General features: G+C 43.3%; 1 protein-coding gene across 1 annotated transcript in view; it reads right to left on the bottom strand.

The window, feature by feature from the left end:
• The window catches only part of LOC106571659 (exostosin-like 3), a 46,807-nt gene extending 26,507 nt beyond the window's left edge, over positions 1-20,300 (bottom strand). Inside the window, exon 1 of the mRNA XM_014144974.2 lies at positions 20,101-20,300. The gene's annotated coding sequence lies outside the window, so the exon portion shown is untranslated. The remainder of the gene's footprint in view (positions 1-20,100) is intronic.
• Positions 20,301-23,627: the final 3,327 nt, after the last annotated feature.

Here is a 23,627-nt window from a genome sequence, read left to right as displayed (position 1 = left end):
CTGTGGATGTATTTCAAGTCCTACCTTCAAACTCAGTGCCTCTTTGCTTGACATCATGGGAAAATGAAAAGAAATCAGCCAAGACCTAAGAAAAAAAATTGTAGACCTACACAAGTCTGGTTCATCCTTGGGGGCAATTTCCAAACGTCTGAAGGGACCACGTTCATCTGTACAAACAATAGTACGCAAGTATAAACACCATGGGACCACGCAGCCATCATACCGCTCAGGAAGGAGACGCGTTCTGTCTCCTAGAGATGAACGTACTTTGGTGGGAAAAGTGGAAATCAATCCCAGAACAACAGCAAAAAGACCTAGTGAAGATGCTGGAGGAAACAGGTACAAAAGTATCTATATCCACAGTAAAACAAGTCCTATATCGACATAACCTGAAATGCCGCTCAGCAAGGAAGAAGCCACTGCTCCAAAACCGCCATAAAATAGCAAGACTACGGTTTGCAGCTGCACATGGGGACAAAGATCATACTTTTTGGAGAAATGTCCTCTGGTCTGATGAAACAAAAATATAACTGTTTGGCCATAATGACCATCATTATGTTTGGAGGAAAAAGCTGAGGCTTGCAAGCCGAAGAACACCATCTCAACTGTGAAGCACGGGGGTGGCAGCATCATGTTGTGGGGGTGCTTTGCTGCAGGAGGGACTGGAGCATTTCACAAAATAGATGGTATCATGAGGAATGAAAAGTATGTGGATATATTGAAGCAACATCTCAAGACATCAGTCAGGAAGTTAAAGCTTGGTTGCAAATGGGTCTTCCAAATGGACAATGACCCCAAGCATACTTCCAAAGTTGTGGCAAAATGGCTTAAGGACAACAAAGTCAAGGTATTGGAGAGGCCATCACAAAGCCCTGACCTCAACCTATTGAAAATTTGTGGGCAGAACTGCAAAAGCGTGTGCGAGCAAGGAGGCCTACAAACCTGACTCAGTTACACCAGCTCTGTCAGGAGGAATGGGCCAAAATTCATCCAACTTATTATGGGAAGCTTGTGGAAGGCTACCTGAAACGTTTAACCCAAGTTAAACAATTTAAAAGGCAATTCTACCAAATACTAATTGAGTGTATGTAAACTTCTGACCCACTGGGAATGTGATTAAATAAATAAAAGCTGAAATAAACCATTCTCTCTAGTATTATTCTGACATTTCACATTCTTAAAATAAAGTGGTGATCCTAATTGACCTAAGACAGAGAATTTTTACTAGGATTAAATGTCAGGAATTGTGAAAAACTGAGTTAAAATGTATTTGGCTAAGGTGTATGTAAACTTCCGACTTCAACTGTACATTAGTGTGTCTAGTTTGAGAAACAGACGCCTCACAAGTCTTCAACTGGCAGCTTCATTAAATAGTACCTGCAAAACACTAATCTCAAGTGGTGACTAATCTCAAGTTGTGTGATGGTCTGGGTGTGCTTTAGTGGTGGGAGATGTGTAAAGGGTAAAAGGGATCTTGAAGAAGGAAGGCTATCACTTCATTTTGCATCGCCATGCCATACCCTGTGGACGGTGCTTAATTGGAGCCAATTTCCTCCAATTTCACAACAGGACAATGACCCAAAGCACGGCTCCAAACTATGCAGAACTATTTAGGGAAGAAGCAGTCAGCTGGTAGTCTGTCTATAATGGAGTGGCCAGCACAGTCACCGGATGTCAACCCTATTGAGCTGTTGTGGGAGCAGCTTAAACCGTATGGTATGTAATAAGTGCCTATCGAGCCAATCCAACTTGTGGGAGGTGCTTCAGGAAGCATGGGGTGAAATCTCTTCCAATTACCTCAACAAATTGACAACTAGAATGCCAAAGGTATGCAAGGCTGTAATTGCTGCAAATGGAGGATTCTTTGACAAAAGCAAAGTTTTAAGGACACAATTATTATTTCAATTAAAAATCATTATTTATAACCTTGTCAATGTCTTGACTATATTTCCTATTCATTTTGCAACTCATTTCATGTATGTTTTCATGGAAAACAAGGACATTTCTAAGTGACCCCAAACTTTTGAACGGTAGTGTATACAATACCAGTGAAAAGTTTGGACACACCTTCTCATTCAAGGGTTTTTAATTTTTACTATTTTCTACATTGTAGAATAATAGTTAAGACATCAAAACTATGAAATTACACATATGGAATCACGTAGTAACCAAAAAAGTGTTAAACAAATAAAAATATATTTGATATATTTGAGATTCTTCAAAGTAGCCACCCTTTGCCTTGATGACAGCTTTGCACACTTGGCATTCTCTCAACCAGCTTTATGGGGAATTCACCTGGAATGCATTTCAATTAACAGGTGTGCCTTGTTAAGTTAATTTGTGGAATTTATTTCCTTCTTAATGCGTTTGATCCAATCAGTTGTGTTGTGACAAGGTAGGGTTGGTAAACAGAAGATGCCCTATTAGGTAAAAGACCAAGTCCATATTATGGCAAGAACAGCTCAAATAAGCAAAGAGAAACGACAGTCAATCATTACTTTAAGACATGAAGGTCAGTCAATTCGGAAAATAGGGCCGGGCAATGAAGTTATAGCTACTGTAAACCTTTACAGACATAGAACACCGCTACATGTTGATCGTGGCAATTGATAACTTTTCAGACTAAAAAAGGCAGCATGTACCTTTTCCAACAGTAGAATTCTGCTCCGGCATAAAATATTCGGTATTTTTTTCCCCTGACAACAATAAACGTTGCTGATTGATGTGCTGCAGTGTTGTTTTTTATGCTGTTTTTTTATGCTGTGTTAGGTAGATGTGTTTATTTATACTAAATGTCTTGGTAAGTCACGGTATTTAACTAACTTTAAAGTACTTTTTTAGGAAAGAGTGGTCTGCGCGCAGGCAGCAGGCTGCATGCGTCAGCTCACGATTATTTGATTGACAGTTCTGGTTGCCTAGTGATGGATTTTAGTCCCGGTTCAGACGAGGCATTCTTTTACAGGTAAGTAAAATGTCTGTTCATATCACCAGCGAAGGTTTCATGTCGGCATAAAAAAACGTAGTGTAGCCTACCCTAACAGACATTCCATAGCCAAGGCACTTTTAAGGAGCCACATTCCATTGTCTGAAAAGCGTAAATCGATCCAGGCTACCGGAAGCCTACTGCAATTTCATATGAGGCAAAAATGAAGAGCAGGCTAACCCGTGCCTGCAAGACTGGCCCGAAGACATCAGTGCCACGAATAGGCTAGGGTTTCCTTAACTCAGTCCTCGGGACCCCAAGGTTTGCACATTTTGGTTTTTGCCCAAGCACTACAACACAGCTGATTCAAAAAATATGCTAATCATCAAGCTTTGATCATTTGAACCAGCTGTGGCGTTAGGGCAAAAAACTAAAAGGTGCACCCCTTGGGGTCCCGAGAACCAAGTTCGGGAAATGCTGCTAGATAGTCTACACGCAACAGACCGGAGACTGTGGAAGAAGGCAGAAGGGTACTCATACATTTTGGTAATCTGAATGTCGCAATGTCTTGTCTTGCATATTCACCAAGTAGCCTAAAGTTTGCCTCTTCCTCTCTGGTTTTACTTGAATTACACAACTTCCCAGGCCTTTAGAGCCTATCGGCTATAACATGGTAAATCATATTTTTTGGTGATAACTGAACTGTGATTTTAATTAAGTGGAGAAAAAAATAATCTGTTAGGGATTTTTCTTAACGTTAAGGATCTCAACTTTGTTTAAACGTTTTAATGTTTAAACCTTCACACCCCTAGTCTCAATGCTAACTCCCCGCTTAAATAAAGGTTAAAAGATACACTATATATACAAAAAGTGAACACCCCTTCAAATTAGTGCATTTGGCTATTTCAGCCACACCCGTTGCGGACAGGTGTATAAAATTGAGCACACAGCAATGCAAGCTCCATAGACAAATATTGGCAGTAGAATTACCTTACTGAAGAGCTCATACTTTTAACGTGTCACCGTCATGGGATGCCACCTTTCCAACAAGTTAGTTAAATTTCTGCCCTGGGCAACTGTAAGTGCTGTTATTGTGAAGTGGAAACGTATTGGAGCAACAATGGCTCAGCCGCAAAGTGGTAGGCCACACAAGCTCACAGAACGGGATCGGTCTGTCCTTGGTTGCAACACTCACTACCAAGTTCCAAACTGCAACTGGAAGTAACATCAACACATGAACTGTTCATCGGGAGCCTCATGAAATGGGTTTCCATGGCTGAGCAGCCGCACACAAATGTAAGATCCCCATGCGCAATGACAAGCGTTGGCTGGAGTGGTGTAAAACTCGCCACCATGGGACTCTGGAGCAGTGGAAACGCGTTCTCTGGAATGATGATTCATGCTTCCCCATCTGGCAGTCAGGCGGACGAATCTGGGTTTGGCAGTTGCCAGGAGAATGCTACCTGCCCCAATGTATAGTGCTAACTGGCAAGTTTGATGGAGGAATAATGGTCTGGGGCTGTTTTTCATGGTTCGGGCTAAGCCCCTTAGTTTCAGTGAAGGGAAATCTTAACACTACAGCATACAATGACATTCTAGACGATTCTGTGCTTCCAACATCGTGGCAACAGTTTGGGGAAGGCCATTTCTTTTTTCACAATGACAAGCACAACGCGACCTCACTAATGCTCTTGTGGCCTAATGGAAGCAAGTCCTCGCAGCAATGGTCTAACATCTAGTGTAAAGCCTTCCCAGAAGAGTGGAGGCTGTTATAGCAGCAAACTCAATATTAATGCCCATGATTTTGGAATGAGATGTTCGACGAGCAGGTGTCCACATACTTTTGGTCATGTAGTGTAAAATAGGAATCCACCCCTGGTAACAAGCCCCCTGCCTGTACTTTTCACAGAAACCACTTCATGTCACAAAAAGTATGTGTAGAATGTTCTAGCATCTTTAAAGTGCGCCTCGACAGAATTGTTTTCTTAAATGTTCCATATTTTTTGGGGCGTGGTGGCAATTCATTTGCAGTGGCACAGCGCCACAGCTAAATTACTTCAGGGGAAACACTGATCCACACACACAGTATTGATCATGCCAGACACAGCTTATGTGAGAATCAATGATAATCTAATCATCGGCGTTGCGAGGCAGTTTTATGTTCAGCTCCTAATCGACGGCAGCGCCGCGGCAGTGTCCGTTTGCACTTGCACATTCGGAGAAAGACAACCACAAGGAGGTACAGACTGAGGCTGTAAAAAGCAGCCCGGAACGCATTGTATTACAGCGGCATGCATTACGATACTGTTTCTTTGTCTTCACCTTAAAGCGGCTACATCAACAGGAACATGTAAGGCTTGGGCCACCTCTATTATTTCAGCTCTATTTCAGAATTCTGCAACATGATCAAATCAGGAGGCCCGGGCTGTTCTCCCGGGAGGGGGTAGAGGCAGAAGCACAGTCTGATGACCCAGATAAAGGAGCAGCCAGTCGAGGGGTTAGTCAGAATGTCGGTGCTCAGAGCTGTCTAATCTAATTGCGATTTCAAAGTTAATTTCATTTCGGCCATATAGTGAGGCTGCTATGAACTCTTGAGCTATTAATGTCTAGCTAACTTTTTTAAGTTATAGAATGTGCATCAGGTGACAATGACAGGGCAACATGATGAAGTTGGCATGAGGAAAGCGGAGTAAAAAAGGGAGAATTGAGCGTAGAATCATGAAAAGGGCCAAATGTAAGCCTAGTTAGTTAGGCTGGAAGGCTTTAGGCCTATATTTTTATGGTAAAGAGGAAGACCAGACAGGTGTAGACTGGGCTCGTCAGAGCGTAGGGCCCTATAAAACCTGTGATGCGGCGAATGCAGACGGAATCACAGAATCCAGTTATTAAAATTGAATTCAACAATATTCCAAATGGTTCTAACTTTAGTAGGTAATCAACTAAATGTATTAAACTAGAAAATGTATTTGCCCAAGATTATGACAAGACAATAAAATGCATAAGTGATAGATATTTCCCTTCATCTTTTCTGAAGAGGCAATGGCGCGGGAATGCCCGTCTGTGTGTGTGTATGTGTGCGTGTGTGTCTACCACTTTGTGTAGCCATTAGCAATGATGCTAACTAATGACTGTCTTCCAATAGATCGAATGGCTTTCCTGAAAAATCTTCTAATTTGAATGTTCAAATTGGATGTTCTATAAAAAAAAAAGGGTGATTGAGTGAAAGCAACAAAAAAAAAGGAGGAATTGGGCAAAAAATACTAAATGATTTTAGAAGGCCCTAAGAGAAGTGAGTAAGGCAAGCATCAGTGGCTCTAGTTTCGGAGGTTGAGACGAGTTGAGCCACCACTGGCTAACCCTCCAGACAGAGTTTAAGAAGCACAGTCAGAGGAACAAACTTCCCGGTTCCCACACTATCATTTTGCTAGGCAAGCGACAAGTGCATCTCTAAATGTTTGAACAGTCTCTCTGCACATTGGCTGGGTGAGTGAAAGAGAGGGAGTCCTAGGACACTTCTGGCCAAAATATCATATCAGGGTATAATTTTTTTTAAATAATTGACAGTATTTTATGTTTTTGAATAATAAAAGTTCTACATTTGCTTTATGAGTAGTGCGTGACCCTAGAGTGGCAACACATACATTCTAAGTGATTTCAATGGGTCTTTCTCTATTATGATTGTTTTATACTGTTCAATTCAACCAAAAATAATTTTCAGCATTTTCAATTTCTGCATTTCCTGCACTCATTTGAGATAATTTCCACACTGGCACTTAGGGCTGCACGATATGGGCAAACAATCTAAGCCTTATTTTTAACAAAATGTTGCAATTGCGATTTGACTTGTGATTTAGAGCAACACACTTGGGTGAACAGTTGGAATCATGAAAATAGAATGATTATTCTAATTCTATAATTATAATATAATAGCGGGCACTTTGAATACAGTGTTTGACAACAAATGAAAATGCCAAGGAGTTATTGTGACAGGTAGGAACCAAGTGTCGACAAGTGCTTCTTAGGGGGCCATATAATCTTTGGCTACATGTAATGTTCTCTCTTAGCTACCTCATGTAGCTAACCTTCTTGTTTCGCGTATTCCTCTTCGATTTAAAAAAATATATACTATTGCACAAAAAACATGAATGTAGGTCTACACAATCACAGGGATTATCAGGCTGTTTAGCAAGTTATGTTTGCTCTGACAGTACATGTATTAGCTAGCGATTAGTATTCGTGATTAGCGGCTAACAATATTTGGGCCCAACTTGCTAAGAAATGACAAACTTGCTGTTTGCAGATGTAAGAAGCAAACTAACAGTGTATTTATAAACAGCATCGTCGTCGTCAACATTGTTGCATGTGCTGCATTGACCGCGTGGTCGAGGAACGACAAATGCGCTCCATGAGTGACGGGGGCGGGGCAAGGTCTGTGTGGAAAGCGGCATGGAGAGAGAGAGCGGAGAAAGATTACTAAAGCAAAGTAAACTATAAAAATGGACATTACACACGGCGAATCACATTTAACAAACCAAACATTCAAAAACCGTTATAGAAGGTCAAGTAAAAACCCAAACTGGTCCGTGCATCAATACCGGTATATCGTAAAATACGTAATACCAGTCAGCCCTAGGAGAGAAGGATGGCAGAGACAGAACTGGCAGTCAGTCAGGCACATCCGGAGAGAGAGCGAGAGAGAGAGAGATTAGATGTGAGTGGACTCAAATAGACCGGGGGCATTGTCTCAACTAGATTTGGGGATGGCAGGAAGAGAGATTTTGTAGCTTGTCTGCGGTTGTCAGTGTGAGTAATGAAAAAGTTTATGCAACACCAATGAAGAAAAAAAAAAAAGTGCACAGACCTGAGGCCTGCCTGGCTACGGAGTTATTTTTAATGTGAATTTGACAGAGAACCAGACAGACAGACAGAGAGAGAAAAATCCGTGGGCAGACAGAAGGAGAGAGATCACACAGCCTGTATTTTTAATAAGGCCCAGTGTACTGTGTGTACACTCCTCCAGATGGGTACAGAGATCGCACTCTGACGCTTCGATTTTTCTGTTATTGTTCAGTTCTTGCATCTGTGTTGTAAAGTAGCCTATAGTTCCGCAACGCACAACTTATTATATAGGTCTTAAATGGAAAGGTTCACACATGTTGAATGTTATTGTTTTTCTACATCTGAGTGATGTTCTGTCGATTCAATGGGTCATTTCATGTTTGAAAATACCAAAATACAACATCTGTTCACAAAAAAATAGAGTTATTTAACACTGTAAATGGAATTCAGTGGTTTTGGGTGGATTTTTATTTGAGTTCACACAAAGCAGACTTTAGATGACATGGTTAAAGCTTGCTGACCATTGAGGACAGGGGGCCTCGGTATACCTCGAGGGGGCATCATCGTTGAGCAGATATTCGCCAGTCATGAACAGCACGAGGGACTTAGGGATCCAGAATCAGAATGCACAAGACTTTGCACAGAATGTCTGAGTTTGCTGCTTGCTGAGGCAGCAACTGGCACAGGCCTCTGGAGGTGCTCTGCTATTGAACAGATGATCCCAGCAGATGACACTGGCTGCATCCCAAATGGCACCCTGTCCCCTACATCGCGCACCACTTTTGACCCGGCCGTGCGCTATTCAGGGAACAGGGTGCCGTTTGGGATGCAGCCAGTGTGAGCACTAAGCGAGTACGGAGTGAGAACAGTATCTGAGAAATGTGCCTGCGCATGTCTGATTTCCTAATAGGGTCCCTCCCTTTGTGCTTCAGTAAACTACCAACTGAAATCCCTAACTTCATGGCAAGGGGAGTATTCTCTGAGGAGGAGAAGAATGAGGAAGAGGAGGAAGGTAGCTTTGGAGCAAGGTGAGAGGGCTGTGGGAGGGAGTGGAGAGCAGCAGCTGTTTCAGCCATGGCTCATGCCTCATCTGCAGCCAGCTGACTGCCCTGAGGGCCTGTCTCTAGCTGAGTTACAGTGGACCCACAGAGAGGAAGAGAGACACAGAGAACCTTCTTCTAGGACTCCTCATTAAAATCAGATAACTCAGCACCAATAACTAACAATGAGCTGGATTGTGATCAGACCGTGTCTGTGGTGGTGTGCATACATTGGTAATTGGAATGCTCTCCACCACTGTGTGTGCAGGTATAGGTCTCGTGTGGCTCAATTGGTAGAGCATGGCGCTTGCATCGCCAGGGTTGTGGGTTCAATTCCCACAGGGGGACAAGTACGAAAAAGCATATAAGTCGCTCTGCATAAGATTGTCTGCTAAATAACTAAAATGTTTAAAAAATGGTGCATACGGTGTGTTCCACTGACAGATGGGCCTGGGTGCCTCCAAGCCAGCTCTCCAAATATGAGACTATAAAGAGCAGTTGTTTGAGTGTAGTCCTATTGACATGTGGACAAGAACAGAAGCAAAAGCCATGATGCATAATTTAACATGTTGAGAAAGACTAATGTCCAGCCAAGTAAATATTTAACAAAAATAAATGTGCAGGCTAGCTACCCATTTTGATTGGACTTTATTTACCTTGAACTCCCTCTGCAGAACAGGCTGCCCGTGTCTCCCCAACAACTGGGTTTCTCAATGAAAATCAGTGCACACACATCAAGTGTGGCCAGCTATTTCACTGACAAGCTCTATCCTTGTTTGGCACGGTCTGTCTCGTGACAACAACAAAAATGACCGGGTTTCGTTTGAGACATACTCCTCATACAACCAAGCGAAGAACGTTGAGTGTGACCCCGTCCGTCTGTCCGCGCCACATCGTTTAGTCTGCACACCACTACGTTGGCAAGACAACAACAAAAAACCGACAAGAAAGACAGTCATTTAATGTGAGAGGCTCAGCATTGTCAGGATTTTGAAAGCCGTGCACTATATGCCTGGTATTAGAAAACTAGGCGACGCATGGCCCCGTGTGACGCATTGGTGCACCCATCGTCAGGATGAGAATCCATCTTCACAGGGGATTTACAAACTAAAGGGCTGTGAGTGATTGCCGTTTGACCCTTTCATTAGCGCAATCAAATTACAGACAAAGGCCTCACGGTACTCGTTAAATCCTATGTGCCAGCCTAATTTGGCTAGATAGAGGAGGGAGTGGGGTGAAATTAAGTTAGTAGACACTAGAGTAGCCTACATGTCAAAGTCCGGTTCTGTACACAGACAGCGTTATGGAGCAGCAGAGCAAACATCTATTGTTATGAATGAAATACTGCAGCAAAAATGTCTGCAAGCAATACATTACAAGCATGTGCATGAGCGAGCGAGGTGAAACAGCAGTAAATGCAGAAGCACTGACCAGAAAAACAGCCCATTTCCCTAAAATACTTATGACACGATCAAACTGAAAAACACCTAAATTTAAAGCTCCTTGGTTTATTCCCAGTTAGCCTCGCAGGCAGCTACATTCAAATGATTTTGAATCATGGGAAACATCTGATACAGATGGGGTAGTGCAGGCCCGTCCTGATATCGGCTGTAAATCTACCGGGAGGAGAATGACCAAGGGCTCCAAATGAAATGCATTACTTCCCTTTCCAGGTCTTTCCAATCACAGCCTTCGCTCACTTACTTATTCTCTGACCGGGAGTCTTTTGCATAAGTGTATTGGCTATAAAGCTCAACGCTAATTTTCTTATGTCATTGAATGCCCCCTAAAATACACATTTCTACTCTTTTTCTTTTTTACACTTTAGGCAGCAGATCAAACAGTGCGTAGAACTCTGACGCAGTTCTTGATGAGGATGGATTGGCGCCCATTTAATCATGAGCTGAGGACCAGCGCTCGCTTTGGTATTTGAAGGGCAGGGCAACCTTAATTAGTCAACCGGGCTGTAATCAAGCATCGTCTCCAGCAACGCAAAGCCAGACATTACACCCCACAAGCACTGCGACGGCTTAGCGTCACAGCATTACAACAGGTCATTCAAGGGAAGTGAGAGAAGAATTTGAGGGGAAAAAACAAGTTCCTTTTTGTATTCTAGAGTGGAGGCGGCTGGCTTCGGTGATTGATTCCATTTCAAATTCCCTGCGGCTGACGCTCTCTCGGAGTGTCAGACGCACGCACACGGACACGCACGCCTCTCCTTTTCTCTGGTCAGGACTGACATCCGCAGCGGTGCGAGTTGCAGCCATCCGAGGCGAGGCGCTGCAGTGAAGTGCCCCAGGGCAGAGGGCACAACAGGAGACGCTGGCTGTCTGTGCTAATGGAGAAACTAAGTAGCGAGCAGCAGAGGAAGCAGCACAGGCCAGATCAGCTCCATCCATGGCACACAGACAGACAGCACTGCAGTCAGTCAGTAGGACCTTGTGCCAGGCAGAGAACAGAGACCAGTTTAACCCACAGACAGGATCTGTCAAGCAGCGCAATAACGAACAGGCAAACACACAGAAAAATAACAGGTGCTCTGAATGTTAACGCCACAGCATATTAAAGTCTACCTGCCAAACATTGTCAGTGTAATGACTCAAGCTTAGTCAATATAACTGTACAGTGCTACAGTTTCCTTTTGGGAGGGCGGAGTTTGTGCAAGAACTCTCCATTTCTAACAAATATGAACACAGAAAGTTGATCATGCAGCTGACTAAATTAAAGGGATACTTCGAGATTTTGGCAATGATGCCCTTTTTCTACAGATTAACTTGTGGATACCATTTTTATGTCTCCTTGTCCAATATGAAGGAAGTTCAAGGTAGTTTCGTGAGCCAATGCTAACTAGCGTTAGCACAATGACTGGCAGTCTATGGGTATCTACTAGCAGATAGCGCACTGTTCACCTGACTCTGAAAGTAGATAAAGGCCCTCATTGTCAAAATCCCAAATATCCCTTTAAGCAAGATTAACAGAGATTAGAAGCAACCCAATGGAAACAGCGGTGTAAAAAATCTGCCGAATTAGCCTAACACTTGCACACAGCAAGCCAGTTCTAAATAAATAAATCCTACCTCTTGTAATCTGGCCACAGCAGCGGTGGCAGTCCTGGTTTCCAGGGCCTCCTGAGAGCCTCTCTCTCTCGCTCTATCCCAGCCTAGGAAGATAGCTTAGCCCATCACAGATGGAGATAAGCCCTGCCAACAGCTGCCAGCTGCCAGCCCCAGCCCACCCCTTCCCCCCCCCCATTCTCTCTTGGATTGTGGGAGAGGAGCCAGGGTGATTAGCCCCGACCATGGGGGATTTACTTCGGTATACCGCCCCAATGGAGACGGCACACCAATCTTAACGGTTAACGGAAACATTCACAAGGCATAGGCCTACATTTCACTTGTATGCATTTTGTACGTCAATGAAAGAGCAACAGTGAATATCTGGCGTTGGAGACTGCCATTGATCCATTCCAGTAACAAGCAAGCACCATTCCAACAGCATCTAGCCAATAGCTTTCAAGAGCCCAGAGGCCAGAAAACAGAGGGCCATGGCACTAGCAATTTGGTCTGAAAAGGACCCACGTAGACCACGTCCTGTTCATTGACAGCCTATTCACAGGACGTTATGTTCTGCCACCACTAACACAACACACTGACTGGGCTTCCATTCAAATATTTACCCTTGGCCCGTGCTAGGCTAGCTATTTATTTTTAACTGCTTTCATCTTAACAACACATATGTTTACATTGTGTGGGGGTGGGATTGCCATCGGGATCCTCTGGGGGGGGAAAGAAATAGGGCAAACGGGGCTCGGGAAAAATGGAGCTTGGGAGAGGATGGATTAGCTAAGTAATCCCAATAGTGAAGCGGGGCCAGGATTTAACATGCGTGTTCCTCTGCTATCCACCGTCTCTGCCAAGAGCACATGAATTCTGCCACCTCTCTCCCTCCCTCTCACATACCAACATTTTATCACAGTGCAATGCCTTTACTCTCCATGCTGATTTAATCTGCCTCTGATCCCTTCATGTTCTCTACCTACACAGTGGACTACTCTGCATATTCTCTGAAATGCAATGAACCGAACTTCAGAAGTGGCGCTTGGCCCATATAAATACCTTTTCCCCTCTGACAGAGAGAGAGAAAATAAAACAGATGTTGATGATTCAGGCTTTAGAGCCCGCCCTGCAACACCAACATTCATCGACAAACACGGCCAAACTTCTGCACCCTCTCAGCGCTGTCGGGAGAAAGTCGAGCAGACACTGCAAAAGGCAACACCTCTGGCTTATTTGCTCATTTATTGTCATTAAACTGGCACCAGTAGACATAGCTTGCACATTCAAAAAATGAAGTAATTCCCCACGCACATAGACGCCTGAGCAATGGATCAAACGGAGCAGCTGCATCCATTCTCTCACAGGAGCTTCATGAAATGGGTTTCCATTGCCAAGTAGTCGTAGACAAGCCTAAGATCACCATGTGCAATGCCAAGCGTCGGCTGCAGTGGTGTAAAGCAACGGGACTCTGGAGCAGCGGAAACGCGTTCACTGGAGTGATGAATCACGCTTCACCATCTGGCTGTCTGACAGACGAATCTGGGTTTGGCAGATGCCAGGAGAACGCTACCTGCCCCAATGTATAGTGCCAACTGTAAAGTTTGGTGGAGGAGGAATGGTCTGGGGCTGTTTTTCATGGTTTGGGCTAAGCCCCTTAGTTTCAGTGAAGGGAAATCTTAACACTACAGCATACAATGACATTCTAGAAGATTCTGTGCTTCCAACATGGGTAAGACCCTTTCCTGATTCAGTATGACAATGCCTCCAGTGCACAAAGGGAGGTCAATACAGAAATGGTTTGTCAAGATCGATGTGGAAGAACTTGACTGGCCTGCACAGAGCCCTGACCTCAACCCCATCCAACAACTTTGGGATGAATTGGAACACCGATTGCGAGCCAGGCTTAAATGGCCCAAGATCAATGCCCGACCTCACTAATGCTTGTGGCTGAATGGAAGCAAGTCCCCGCAGCAATGTTCCAACATCTAGTGGAAAGCCTTCCCAGAAGAGTGGAGGCTGTTATTGCAGCAAAGTGGGGGACCAACTCCATATTAATGCTCATGATTTTGGAATGAGATGTTCGACGAGCAGGTGTCACATACTTTTGTATTGCATTTTATTTTATTTTTTTTAGAGGTGGAATGAAAAACACTTTTTTCACAAATTGTGCTCTGATGGACTAACAGATACTCTAAATCATGATTCCTTAATATGAAAATGTATATTATTTAATGACGTGTTATTTGTGGTTTACATGATAACCACTAAAAAGCAACTATATCTTCTATAAATACGCAAGTAAATACAAAACAGTTGATTAGGTTACCTTAGGTACAACTTAAAGATGGATGGCAGTGGATAAGAATGCAGAAGTATTTGGGCTGAAGCACCACAAGCACACTAATAACCAAGGCGGCTGAATTAATGAAACTGTCTCAAAGTCAATCTGAAACTTTCCACAAGATCAAACTATGCATTGAAATCCTGTAACATGCAGTTCATAATGTCACCACTTTGTATTGAGTAGATTCACTACATTGCTTTACAACAGTCAAAGGTCATGTAAAGAAATCATTTTCTCCATCTCTGGCTTGTTATCAGATAATGTACTAGCACACGCTAGCTGTTCATTATGAAAATGTTTTCTTACTGAAATCAATGTAAACTACACTGTTATCGAATTCAAAATGTATTGGCTATATATTTCAACTGTAAATGGTGTGCGCTGGTGACTGAAAACGTCAATGCAGGAAAATGCTTGCAGCACTGGTTTTAGTCACACGCTCAAATTTATCTAGCTAACAATATTCTCATCATGAATGAAGCACATGGCCTGAATGATAGATCTTCACCAACTCAGGGTTTCCCAAACTCGGTTTGTTTATTCGCTTCTTGATCAGTCTTGGTCAAAAAGCCCTGAGTAAAGTAGGCGCAGCCACATAGGGCTGGGTGATATGACCAAAATATCACATCACAGTATTTTAAAAAACATGGTATTTGACGGAATTTTATCTTTTTGAATAATAAATATTCTACATTGCTTTATGAGTAGTGCGTGACCCTAGAGTGGCAACACATACATTCTAAGTGATTTCAATGGGTCTTTCTCTATTATGATTGTTTTATACTGTTCAATTAAACTTCCACATAAAATTATTTTTGACATGCACTCATTTGTGGTCATTTACACACTGCCACGTAGGGTTGCACAATATGAGCAAACAATATGGGCCTTATTTTTAACCAACTGCTGCAATTGCGATTTGACTTGCGATGAAGAGCTAAACACTTCGGTGAACTGTTGGAATCAGTGGGCACTTTGAAGTGTTGTTTGACATGACAACGAATTAAAATGCCAGGAGTTATTGTGGCAGGAACCAAAGTGTTAATAAGTGTTTCCTAGGGGACCGTAGAATCTTTGGCTCTCTTTATTTTTTATACCTTTATTTAACTAGGCAAGTCAGTTAAGAACAAATTCTTATATACAAAAGGCCTCCTGCAGGGACAAAATAAAAAATATAGGATAAAACATCACAACAAGAGACACCACTACACTACATAAAGAGAGACCTAAGACGACAACACAGCATGGCAGCAACACAACATGGCAGCAGAACAAAATATGGTACAAACATTATTGGGCACAGGCAATGGCACAAAGGGAAAGAAGGTAGAGACAACAATACATCACACGAAGCAGCCACAACTGTCAGTAAGAGGGTCCATGATTGAGTCTTTGAATGAAGAGATGGAGATAAAACGGTCCAGTTCTTGCAGCTCGTTCACTAGCTGCCGCAAACTGAAAGAGAAGCGACCCAGGGATGTGTGTGCTTTGGGGAGCTTTAACAAAATGTGACTGGGAGAACGGGTGTTGTATGTGGAGGATGAGGGCTGCAGTATACATCTCAGATAGGGGGGAGTGAGGCTAAGAGGGTTTTATAAATAAGCATCAATCTTGCAACAGGTATATAGGGATGACCAGTTTACAGAGGAGTATAGAGTGCAGTGATGAGTCCTATAAAGAGCATTGGTGGCAAATCTGATGGCCGAATGTTAAAGAACATCTAGCCTCTCGAGAGCACCCTTATCTGCCGATCTATGAAATTAAGTCTCCGTAGTCTAGCATGGGTAGGTTGTTCAGCTGAATCAGGGTTAGTTTGGCAGCAGGGGTGAAAGAGGAAACAATGTCTAGATTTAACCTTATCCTGCAGCTTTGATATGTGCTGAGAGAAGGACAGTGTACCATCTAGCCATACTCACAAGTACTTGTATGAGGTGACTACCTCAAGCGCTAAAATCTCATAGGTAGTAATCATACCGGTGGGGAGAGGGGCATTCTTCTTACAAATCCACATGACCTTTGTTTTGGTGTTCAGAACAAGGTTAAGGGCTTAGAAAGCTTGTTGGACACTAAGAAAGCTTTGTTGTAGAGCGTTAAACATAAAATCCGAGGAGGGGCCAGCTGAGAATAATACAATCATCTGCATATAAATGGATGAGAGCTTCCTACTGCTTGAGCTATGTTGTTGATGTAAATTGAGAAGAGCGTGGGACCTAGGATCGAGCCTTGGGGTACTCACTTGGTGACAGGTATTGGCTGAGAGAGCAGATGTTCTGACTTTATACACTGCACTCTTTGAGGTAGTGAGCAAACCAGGTCAAAGACTCCTCAGAGACACCAATACTCCTTCGCCAGCCCACAAGAATGGAGTAGTCTACCGTATCATAAGATTTGGCCAAGTCAATAAAAATAGCAGCACAACATTGCTTAGAATCAAGGGCAATGGTGACATCATTTATGACCTTTAAGGCTGCAGTGACACATCCATAACCTGAGTGGAAACCAGATTGCATACCCGAGAGAATACTATAGACGTCAAGAAAGCCAGTCAGTTGATTATTGACAAGTTTTTCCAACACTTTTGATAAACAGGGCAAAATAGAATTTGGCCTACAACAGTTAGGATCAGCTTGATCTCCCTCTTTAAATAAAGGGTGCACTGTAGCTGCCTTCCAAGCAATGCGAACCTCCCCAGAGAGGAGAGACAGGTTAAAAAGGTCAGAGATAGGGTTGGCGATGATAGGGGCAGAAACCTTAAAGAAGAAAGGGTCTAAACCATCTGACCCAGATGCTTTTTTGGGGTCAAGTGTAAGGAGCTCCTTTGGCACCTCAGACTCAGTAACCGCCTGCAGGGAGAAAGACGGAAGAGCATCGGGGATAGACGCATTAGAAGGACTGGGAGATGAGGAAATGTTGGACGGGCAAGGAGGCATGGCAGAGTCAAATAAGAATCGTGACTTAATGAAGTGGTGATTAGAGAGCTCAGCAATGTGCTCGTCAGTAACAACAACATCGACATTAAGGGACACGGGTAGCTGTGAGGAGGGTTTATTCTCCAGGTCTTTAACCGTTTTCTAGAACTTCTTGGGGTTATTAAATAGCTCCATTAAATAGTACCCGCAAAACATCAGTCTCAACTTCAACAGTGGAGAGGCGACTCCGGGATGCTGGCCTTCTAGGCAGAGTTGCAAAGAAAAAGCCATATTGCAGACTGGCCAATAAAAAATAAGAAAAAGATGGGCAAAGGAACTCTGCCTAGATGCCATCATCCCTGAGTCACCTCTTCACTGTTGACATTGAGACTGGTGTTATGCGGGTACTATTTTATTAAGCTGACAGTTGAGGAATTGTGAGGCGTCTGTTTCTCAAACTAGACACTGTAGTTGTCCTCTTGCTCAGTTGTGTACCGGGGCCTCCCGCTCCTCTTTCTATTCTGGTTAGAGCCAGTTTGCGCTGTTCTGTGAAGGGAGGAGTACACAGCATTGTACGAGATCTTCAGTTTCTTGGCAATTTCTCACATGGAATAGCCTTCATTTCTCAGAACAAGAATAGATTGATGAGTTTCTGAAGAAAGTGATTTATTTCTGGCCAATTTGAGCCTGTAATCAAACCCACAAATGTGGATGCTCCAGATACTCAAGGCCAGTTTATTTTCTTCTTTATCATAACAACAGTTTTCAGCTGTACTAACATAATTGCAAAATTATTTTCTAATGATCAATTAGCCATCTAAAATGATAAACTTGGATTAGCTAACACAAAGTGCCATTGGAACACAGGAGTGATGGTTGCTGATAATGGGACTCTATACACCTATGTAGATATTCCATTAAAAATAATCAGTTTCTAGCTGCAATAGTCATTTACAACATTAACAATGTCTACACTGTATTTCTGATCAATTTGATGTTATTTTAATGGACAATAAATGTGCTTTTCTTACAAAAACAAGGACATTTACAAGTGACCCCAAACTTTTGAACGATAGTGTGTGTGTATGTATGCATGCATGTATATATCTATACACACACACACATACCTATATCTATACACACACACACACACACACACACACACACACACACACACATACATACATATATATATATATATATTCTACCGGTCATAAGTTTTAGAACACCTACTCATTCAAGGGTTTTTATTTTTACTATTTTCTACATTACAGAATAATAGTGAAGACATCAAAACCATGAAATAACACATATGGAATCATGTAGTAACCAAAAAAAGTGTTTAACAAATCAAAATATGTTTTATATTTTAGATTCTTCAAATAGCCACCCTTTGCACACTCTTGGCTCTGTCGCATACTGGGTAAGTACATATTCAACGGTAGGCTGTGGAAATTGTCAAGGGGTCTGAATACTTTCCGAAGGCACTGTGTGTGTGTATATTACACACACACACACACACACACACACACACACACACACACACATCATTTAGCAAACACTTTTATCCAAAAGAGACTTACAGTCATTTGAGCATACATTTTAAGTATTGGTGGTTCCGGGACTCCAACCCACTACTCTTTAGCGCAATGCTCTAAAAACTGAGCAACAGAGAACCACATAACATTTGGTTTTTGGGCATGCTTTTTGAAGCATCTTGCCATAGGCCCTTCCACTCCCATTGTTTCAATAGCGGTGATGCTAATGCTAGCTGTGGGGTAAGTAAATAAAGGCAACTAAGCCATATTCTCTATCATTTTCTCTTAGGATCAATGGATGAAACACTGTCAATAAAATTAACTATATATACACATTTGATGTACCGCCCCTTTTACAGAATATACACATTAAGTGTAATCTTCCTCAAATAACAGTCTGTTTTGGTTATTTTATTGCAGAAGACATTATTTACATGTCTAATGATGTTTTGCTATGATTGTTTCTTTTTCCAATAGTTTCTTATTGAGGTCAAAATGACCCTAGTTGGTAACCCATGCATGTAAAATATCAATATAGCTAACATATGAAATCCCAAAAACTATAGTGTTAAGGAAACCTGAGGTTTGCAATTACCTCTATTTAGTACCACTATCACTAAGTAGTAGCTTTTCTGGGGACCTCTACTGAGGCTTACAGTAACAGAACATAACAGCCTTGTCCCAAGTCCTTGTTGTTGGTGTGGTGTCACCCTTCTTCGTACCATGATTCACTCCATGCCAATGGCACTGAATTGGTTAAGTGTTGTGGCAAGCCAACTTCATTGCAGCATGCAAATCAAATGGGAAAAAGACTCGCTAGTTGCATTGACTAGGTAACCAGCTAACTTACTAGTTAGCTGCAATAAACATTTTTGCTTGCCTGTAACACTGACACCAAGTACCGTTTGGTCACCTTAATCATGTAATGTCTATACACTACATGGGATCCCGAGTGGCGCAGAATCCCAGTGCTTGAAGCGTCAATAGACACCCTGGTTCGAATCCAGGCTGTATCAGCGGACAACTGGCCCAGCGTCGTCCAGGTTTGGCCGGTGTAGGCCGTACTTGTAAATAAGAATTTGTTCTTAACTGACTTGCCTAGTCAAATAAAACTACATTAAAAAGTATCGCTAGCTAATGACTTACTGCTGGGTTGATGTGTGTGTCGTGTCGGTCAGAGATCAAAGCAAACACGCTCGCGAGGGTACTAAGAACGACCGACACAAACACAACGCTGGCTTTTAATAGCGAAATACTCGAGGCGGAATGGCTAAGTTCATTACTGAATAGTTAAGAGTAATAGACCTGTCCGCACAACAAGATAAAGGGATTGGAGAAAAGGCAAAGGGGGGACCATGTCTCATCTGACCAATAAACCAGCTAGCCACAACAGGCATTTACTTGCTAGCAGACGAATGTTAGTTTAGCTAGCTAGTTAGCTTGCTACTCACCCGGTATGAAGCTCCAAAATGTCTCCAAATAAAACCTTCGAAAGGCTTCAAAATATATGTCACGTTATGCGAGTTGATAACAAAATGGCATGCTCGGTGTTTAATGTAACCATGTACGCGTAGCGAGCTAGCTAGATCCCCCTGTGTGCACGATCAATTTTACATTAAGCTGCATTGTTGGAGAAGGCTAGGCAAGCATACTGAAGCATTCTGGGAGTGGGAGTTGCTGAACCTTGGACAAACTGTAGCGGTGAAGTGCTACACCTTGTGGCCATAAAAAGTACACTGTGTACTGAGCAGTTGTGGTTGTGCTGTTATACGGAGTATGCCCACAACATGTACCGTACAAGCTAAATAAAACAATACATCCATAAACAGTCGATTTCATCATTTAAACAGTTCAATTGTGTAAACTAAGGGGTATGTAGCAGGGGCATCATATTAAGCACGACAGCCTCTGACAAAAGGTCTTGACTAGACTTTACCGGTGGCACATGGCACAGCGCAGGAGGTACTGTAAAACCCCCTCCAAACCCTAAACTATTATGGCATTAGGCTTAGCAAGTATTGAAGGAGGGAGCCAGCTGCCCATAAAAGCACATCTATCATGATACAAAGTGAGAGGTATTAAAACTGCCCTGCTTGTAGACCATGCATACCTCTTTTGAGCAAAGGAAAATCATACATACATTTCATTTACTTATTTTGTATGCTTCTTCATCTGTAATTAAATCTAGAGCAGCATTAATAAAGTAAGCACTATGTAAAGGCTTTAAAAGTAGCCTACACCGTACAAACACAGATTAAAGGGTGTTAGTTGTCATAATCTTTGGTACAAACTAACGATAAACCCTGGATGGCAATTTCTAATTTGACACGTTTATTCTGTATTGAAGCCGCTGCGCAGCCATCTTGTTATTCCTCTTCAAGTGTAAAAACATATTTCGGAAGCTATACAAATGCATTTATTAATTTATTATATTACAGACACCTTACTGCATACTTTCAAATTATGGCATGTGAGCTAGACATAACCGATTACAAATTAAAACATTTGAAAAACTTTTTTTTAGAGCGCTAATATTGCTGTTCTCACAACTTAAATGCATGTAATTTTGTTCTTGAAACATTCAATTGAAATACTGTCTAATTCCATTCATTTTCATGGACTGCTCCTTCCAGGGAGGGCAATATGGCCAATACATAGCATCTGCCGTCCAGGGTTTTACATACATCGTCGGTAAAAGCACTCGGAGTATGACCAAAGAGATTGCTGTATCTGACAGCCTGCACAGTAGAGGGCGATAAAGTGCTTTATCTAGCTGTAGTTAGCTGATTTACAAATAAAATACCCGTAATAATAATAATAATAATTATTATTTATTTTTTAATTTGTTTATTCATAATACAAAACAACAATAGGATACGGTGCACTGGGTGAGTTTCACGTAAGAATACTGTACCAAGTTATCTAGCTGAATAAACTAAGTTTAAGCCTATTCCTGGAAACATTGAACCACTGTAGTTTACATCAATTATAATTCCTAAAGTGGAAGTTGGAAAAGTTTATTTGAGTGTTTCAGTGAATGGTTAGTGAGGGAGGCCCTGCTCTCTCGCTTCCCCAGTTGTTTAGTTAATTTACATTTCAATCTCCTTTGCATTAGCGTAGCCTCTCCTGTAGCCTGTCAACTATGTGTCTGTCTATCCCTGTTCTCTCCTCTCTGCACAGGCCACACAAACGCTTCACACTGCATGGCCGCTGCCACTCTAACCTGGTGGTCCCAGCGCGCGCGACCCACGTGGAATTCCAGGTCTCCGGCAACCTCTGGAACTGCCGGTCTGCAGCCAACAAGGCAGAGTTAATCTCAGCCTATGCTACCCTCCAGTCCCTCGACTTCTTAGCGCTGACGGAAACATGGATTACCACAGAAAACACTGCTACTCCTACTGCTCTCTCCTCGTCTGACGACGTGTTCTCGCATACCCCGAGAGCATTTGGTCAGCGGGGTGGTGGCACTGGAATCCTCATCTCTCCCAAGTGGACATTCTCTCTTTCTCCCCTGACCCATCTGTCTATCTCCTCCTTTGAATTCCATGCTGTCACAGTCACTAGCCCATTCAAGCTTAACATCCTTATCATTTATCGCCCTCCAGGTTCCCTTGGAGAGTTCATCAATGAGCTTGACGCCTTGATAAGTTCCTTTCCTGAGGATGGCTCACCCCTCACAATTCTGGGTGACTTTAACCAACCTACGTCTAACTTTGACTCATTTCTCTCTGCCTCCTTCTTTCCACTCCTCTCCTCTTTTGACCTCACCCTCTCACCGTCCCCCCCTACTCACAAGGCAGGCAATACGCTTGACCTCATCTTTACTAGATGCTGTTCTTCTACTAATCTCACTGCAACTCCCCTCCAAGTCTCCGACCACTACCTTGTATCCTTTTCCCTCTCGCTCTCCTCCAACACTACTCACTCTGCCCCTACTCAGATGGTATTGCGCCATCGCAACCTTCGCTCTCTCTTTCCTGCTACTCTCTCCTCTTCCATCCTATCATCTCTTCCCTCTGCTCAATCCTTCTCCAACCAATCTCCTGATTCTGCCTCCTCAACCCTCCTCTCCTCCCTTTCTACATCCTTTGACTCTCTATGTCCCCTATCCTCCCGGCCGGCTCGGTTCTCCCCTCATGCTCCGTGGCTTGACGACTCATTGCGAGCTCACAGAACTGGGCTCCGGGCAGCCGAGCGGAAATGGAGGAAAACTAGCCTCCCTGCGGACCTGGCATCTTTTCACTCCCTCCTCTCCACATTTTCTTCCTCTGTTTCTGCTGCTAAAGCCACTTTCTACCACTCTAAATTCCAAGCATCTGCCTCTAACCCTAGGAAGCTCTTTGCCACCTTCTCCTCCCTCCTGAATCAGTGTGGATGATGGATCACCACCTCAAGCTGAACCTCGGCAAGACGGAGCTGCTCTTCCTCCCGGGGAAGGACTGCCTGTTCCATGATCTCGCCATCACGGTTGACAACTCCATTGTGTCCTCCTCCCAGAGTGCTAAGAGCCTTGGCGTGACCCTGGACAACACCCTGTCGTTCTCCGCTAACATCAAGGCGGTGACCCGATCCTGTAGGTTCATGCTCTACAACATTCGCAGAGTACGACCCTGCCTTACACAGGAAGCGGCGCAGGTCCTAATCCAGGCACTTGTCATCTCCCGTCTGGATTACTGCAACTCGCTGTTGGCGGGGCTCCCTGCCTGTGCCATTAAACCCCTACAACTCATCCAGAATGCCGCAGCCCGTCTGGTGTTCAACCTTCCCAAGTTCTCTCACGTCACCCCGCTCCTCCGCACACTCCACTGGCTTCCAGTTGAAGCTCGCATCTGCTACAAGACCATGGTGCTTGCCTACGGAGCTGTGAGGGGAACGGCACCTCCGTACCTTCAGGCTCTGATCAGTCCCTACACCCAAAGAAGGGCACTGCGTTCATCCACCTCTGGCCTGCTTGCCTCCCTACCTCTGCGGAAGCACA

Source organism: Salmo salar, chromosome ssa15 (genome assembly GCF_905237065.1).
Source record: "Salmo salar chromosome ssa15, Ssal_v3.1, whole genome shotgun sequence".
Classification (NCBI taxonomy): Eukaryota; Metazoa; Chordata; class Actinopteri; order Salmoniformes; family Salmonidae; genus Salmo; species Salmo salar.
Note: the sequence above shows the minus strand (reverse complement) of the source record. Positions and strands in the feature narration are given on the sequence as shown.